Genomic DNA, 6352 nt, shown 5'->3' with positions numbered 1-6352 from the left:
TCAGATAGGAGCACACTTCAATATCCTTGGTAATGCAACTCCTGACAAAGACAGTGAATATAGTATGTATACAACAGAACCAACTCATTGAAAACTAACACTGTGATTTATCATCCATCTTTGTATCACCATGTCCCAGAACGACCTCGTCAAGAATTTAGTCCCATGGTAATACAGAACGACCTCGTCAAGAATTTAGTCCCATGGTAATACAGAACGACCTCGTCAAGAATTTAGTCCATGGTAATTCAGAACGACCTCGTCAAGAATTTAGTCCCATGGTAATTCAGAACGACCTCGTCAAGAATTTAGTCCCATGGTAATACAGAACGACCTCGTCAAGAATTTAGTCCCATGGTAATTCAGAACGACCTCGTCAAGAATTTAGTCCCATGGTAATTCAGAACGACCTCGTCAAGAATTTAGTCCCATGGTAATTCAGAACGACCTCGTCAAGAATTTAGTCCCATGGTAATTCAGAACGACCTCGTCAAGAATTTAGTCCCATGGTAATTCAGAACGACCTCGTCAAGAATTTAGTCCCATGGTAATTCAGAACGACCTCGTCAAGAATTTAGTCCCATGGTAATTCAGAACGACCTCGTCAAGAATTTAGTCCCATGGTAATTCAGAACGACCTCGTCAAGAATTTAGTCCCATGGTAATTCAGAACGACCTCGTCAAGAATTTAGTCCCATGGTAATTCAGAACGACCTCGTCAAGAATTTAGTCCCATGGTAATTCAGAACGACCTCGTCAAGAATTTAGTCCCATGGTAATACAGAACGACCTCGTCAAGAATTTAGTCCCATGGTAATACAGAACGACCTCGTCATGAATTTAGTCCCATGGTAATTCAGAACGACCTCGTCATGAATTTAGTCCCATGGTAATTCAGAACGACCTCGTCAAGAATTTAGTCCCATGATAATACAGAACGACCTCGTCAAGAATTTAGTCCCATGGTAATACACAACGACCTCGTCAAGAATTTAGACAGGTTCCCTAACACCATATGTTAATTCAGTTCAGTAAATAACAAACACAAAATCATATTGTTTATTGCTTTAAAAGCTATATTGTTTTTGTATATAAGTATAAGAGGAAATGTGACAATTTCTGGTGACTTGTAAGTGTATTGATGTAATTTTTTGATCACGTTATGGTAATAAGACATCCATCACAGTGTGTTTTACCAGGTTGAATGTTTAAATGGTTTAACATCATGTTACAATATAGTTTCATACAATATATCATTATCCTCATATAATTGTTGTATATTTTCTTACAACTCAATCGAGTTCACGTACAACCATGATTTAAATGTGTTTTACTTATGTTTTGATCTTGGAAGTTAGAACTGGTTTAAGGACAAAACAAAAATCACGAGTTTAAATTCATTCAGAATAAAATGGTTGAAAGTACTGTTTCAGTTCTTTTAGAATAAAACTGTTTAAAGTGCTTAACGTTTTGATTGTTTTTGTCCATCATTCGTCAAAGTGGGCAGTTATGATTTTGTCCATCAGTTCGTCGAAGTGGACAGTGAAGATCTCTTTACATGCTTCGTTGTTTTGTCCATCAGTTCGTCAAAGTGAACATTTAAGATCTTCTCTTTACAAGCTTCGTTGTTTTTGTCCATCAGTTCGTCAAAGTGGACAGTTAAGATCTTCTCTTAACAAGCTTCGTTGTTTTGTGTTCATCAGTTCGTCAAAGTGGACAGTTAAGATTTTGTTCATCAGTTCGTCAAAGTGACAGTTAATATCTTCTCTTAACCAGCTTCGTTGTTTTATGTTCATCAGTTCGTCAAAGTGGACAGTTAAGATTTTGTTTTAGGTGAGAACTTACAAAGTATGCACTGATGAGAACTTACAAAGTATGCACTAGGTGAGAACATAACTTACAAAGTATGCACTAGGTGAGAACTTACAAAGTATGCACTAGGTGAGAACTTACAAAGTATGCACTAGGTGAGAACTTACAAAGAATGCACTAGGTGAGAACAGAACTTACAAAGTATGCACTAGGTGAGAACTTACAAAGTATGCACTAGGTGAGAACTTACAAAGTATGCACTAGGTGAGAACAGAACTTACAAAGTATGCACTAGGTGAGAACAGAACTTACAAAGTATGCACTAGGTGAGAACTTACAAAGTATGCACTAGGTGAGAACTTACAAAGTATGCACTAGGTGAGAACTTACAAAGTATGCACTAGGTGAGAACTTACAAAGTATGCACTAGGTGAGAACTTACAAAGTATGCACTAGGTGAGAACTTACAAAGTATGCACTAGGTGAGAACATAACTTACAAAGTATGCACTAGGTGAGAACTTACAAAGTATGCACTAGGTGAGAACAGAACTTACAAAGTATGCACTAGGTGAGAACATAACTTACAAAGTATGCACTAGGTGAGAAACTTACAAAGTATGCACTAGGTGAGAACTTACAAAGTATGCATAGGTGGAACTATACAAAGTATGCACTAGGTGAGAACATAACTTACAAAGTATGCACTAGGTGAGAACATAACTTACAAAGTATGCACTAGGTGAGAACTTACAAAGTATGCACTAGGTGAGAACAGAACTTACAAAGTATGCACTAGGTGAGAACATAACTTACAAAGTATGCACTAGGTGAGAACTTACAAAGTATGCACTAGGTGAGAACATAACTTACAAAGTATGCACTAGGTGAGAACTTACAAAGTATGCACTAGGTGAGAACTTACAAAGTATGCACTAGGTGAGAACTTACAAAGTATGCACTAGGTGAGAACTTACAAAGTATGCACTAGGTGAGAACTTACAAAGTATGCACTAGGTGAGAACTTACAAAGTATGCACTAGGTGAGAACTTACAAAGTATGCACTAGGTGAGAACTTACAAAGTATGCACTAGGTGAGAACTTACAAAGTATGCACTAGGTGAGAACTAACTTACAAAGTATGCACTAGGTGAGAACTTACAAAGTATGCACTAGGTGAGAACTTACAAAGTATGCAAGGTGAGTAACTTAAAAGTATGCACTAGGTGAGAACTTACAAAGTATGCACTAGGTGAGAACTTACAAAGTATGCACTAGGTGAGAACTTACAAAGTATGCACTAGGTGAGAACTTACAAAGTATGCACTAGGTGAGAACTTACAAAGTATGCACTAGGTGAGAACTTACAAAGTATGCACTAGGTGAGAACTTACAAAGTATGCACTAGGTGAGAACTTACAAAGTATGCACTAGGTGAGAACATAACTTACAAAGTATGCACTAGGTGAGAACTTACAAAGTATGCACTAGGTGAGAACTTACAAAGTATGCACTAGGTGAGAACATAACTTACAAAGTATGCACTAGGTGAGAACTTACAAAGTATGCACTAGGTGAGAACTTACAAAGTATGCACTAGGTGAGAACTTACAAAGTATGCACTAGGTGAGAACTTACAAAGTATGCACTAGGTGAGAACTTACAAAGTATGCACTAGGTGAGAACAGAACTTACAAAGTATGCACTAGGTGAGAACTTACAAAGTATGCACTAGGTGAGAACTTACAAAGTATGCACTAGGTGAGAACTTACAAAGTATGCACTAGGTGAGAACTTACACAAAACTTACAAAGTATGCACTAGGTGAGAACAGAACTTACAAAGTATGCACTAGGTGAGAACAGAACTTACAAAGTATGCACTAGGTGAAAACTTACAAAGTATGCACTAGGTGAGAACTTACAAAGTATGCACTAGGTGAGAACTTACAAAGTATGCACTAGGTGAGAACTTACAAAGTATGCACTAGGTGAGAACTTACAAAGTATGCACTAGGTGAGAACTTACAAAGTATGCACTAGGTGAGAACATTACAAAGTATGCACTAGGTGAGAACTTACAGAAATACAAAGTATGCACTAGGTGAGAACTTACAAAGTATGCACTAGGTGAGAACAGAACTTACAAAGTATGCACTAGGTGAGAACATAACTTACAAAGTATGCACTAGGTGAGAACTTACAAAGTATGCACTAGGTGAGAACAGAACTTACAAAGTATGCACTAGGTGAGAACATAACTTACAAAGTATGCACTAGGTGAGAACTTACAAAGTATGCACTAGGTGAGAACTTACAAAGTATGCACTAGGTGAGAACTTACAAAGTATGCACTAGGTGAGAACTTACAAAGTATGCACTAGGTGAGAACTTACAAAGTATGCACTAGGTGAGAACTTACAAAGTATGCACTAGGTGAGAACTTACAAAGTATGCACTAGGTGAAAACTTACCTATTAAAAGTAACATCCCCAGTTGTTCTAACCCCAAGTAACTGGTTAACATGTTGGTACTAGCTATATATAGACACACAGCTATCGTTTGGACAAGCTGTTCTGTTTTCTAAAATACACCGGTTTAATTAGTTATCTTGTACACTGTTATGACGGTGTGTGGAGGATTCCACGAATATACATATCCGGCCTTCGATACCTTTATGTGTCGTAGTGCAGCACTGCATCAGAAAATCACTCGGGCAAAATTTTCAATACTTTGTTGTAGGTTTCCAATTATTTTAAGCGTATAAATTCATTTATATATTATTTTTGTTCAAAAGAAACATAACGACCAGACTTTACCACTCATATGTATTCAAATTCATAATTTCTAGACTTGATGCATAATTTTCCTTCGCAAAAGACCATCATATTTATATGTGAAAATATAATGTCCTGCTGTGAATTTGATATTTCATGCAGTTCAATTTTATTGCCTAGTAGATAAGTGATTCAAAACAAGTAGGATATTATTCATACAAACGTTTTATTAATACAGCAATGGGCACCAATTGTAGCTCTAAAGACGACACCATAATCTGTCTAAAAGTCTTTTGAGCTACAATATTGCAGCTAGTTCCCCTACAGTAACAGACATCTAAAATATTAATGTTCTTCGTTGTTGAGTTTTTTTTCAAAAACATTTTCGTGTTGCTTTCACAGTTTTCAGTTGAACGAGGGTAATATTGATGCGTAATGAGATGCATCGCTTAATATAATTTATTAACAGAAAACCTGTTTCTACAATGTGCAATTTTTAGTGGAGATGTATCGCTAATAATTTATTTACGAAGAGCTTGTTTCTACAATGTACAATTTTTAGTGGAAATGTATCGCTAATAATTTATTTATAAAGAGCTTGTTTCTACAATGCATAATTTTTAGTCGACGTTTATGATTTATTTACGAGAACCTGTTTTTGCAATTTGAACTCTCATCAGTTTTTTGTACACATTTAAAAAGTTCAGAAGCAATTATAAGTTATATCGAACTGTTCAGTAAGTTGAGTACCTACACCAGATATCAGTCTGTCATAATGTTGATGTCTGTTGTCATGGCAAGAATATCTCCGGCTATTAGTTGAGATGAATAAAAATGCCTGACTCATTGAAAGAGTGCATTGAAATTTGCACGTATGTCGCAAAGAGACCAGCTTTAATGAAAGTAAGATCCTGGCCCGCGCCAGTGGAGTAAAGTAACATTTGTCTAGAACTTCTCAAATCGCTCTTACAGTAACGTATTTACCTTATTTGAAGAATGATTTGTCTAAAAGTTAATGTTATAAACTCTTCGGTGGATATTTATTGCAATTTTTACTTAAAGAGTTAATAATATAAGATAAGGATTTGTCAATATACTTTGTTTTATTTTTCATTAAAAATGTTGAACAATACTTTGCTTCGTGGTTATGGAACACAACTTACAATGGAGTATGTTAATCTTTACTCTGAAATGAAATAAACACGTCTATAAAAACTGTGAGGAACTGTATATCGATCCCATTCTCCATTATCATTTTACATGTACAGGGTGTCCCATTAACATACATTTTCAAGCTATTATTACCTTTGTCATATATTTACGGTGGCTGATTTATGCCATTTCGTCTTTTCGTCTTTTCGCCCCGAAAAGACGAAAATTAACAAATTTAAATTTTGTCTTTTCGCGGCGAAAAGACGAAAAGTCAAAAACGAAAAGACGAAAGTGAAGCACGCTAAATAGCGCCTTTAATTTTCGTCTTTTCGCCTTCAAAAATCTCGTCTTTTCATCTTTTCGTCTTTTCGCCCCGAAAAGACGAAAATTAACAAACCTTAATTTTCGTCTTTTCGTCTATATCCCGAAAAGACGAAAATTAACAAACCTTTATTTTGTAAACTTTTCGTCATACCCCCGCAACGGCGTTACAGATGATCGTTATGTTGTTAATTGTGACGTCATACCCCTAATGGCGTTACAGATGACCGATATGTTGTAAATTGTGACATCATACCTGGTAACGGCGTTACAGATGACCGTTATGTTGTA

Source organism: Argopecten irradians, chromosome 8 (genome assembly GCF_041381155.1).
Source record: "Argopecten irradians isolate NY chromosome 8, Ai_NY, whole genome shotgun sequence".
In the NCBI taxonomy this organism is placed as follows: Eukaryota; Metazoa; Mollusca; class Bivalvia; order Pectinida; family Pectinidae; genus Argopecten; species Argopecten irradians.
This window is presented reverse-complemented; position numbering follows the sequence as displayed.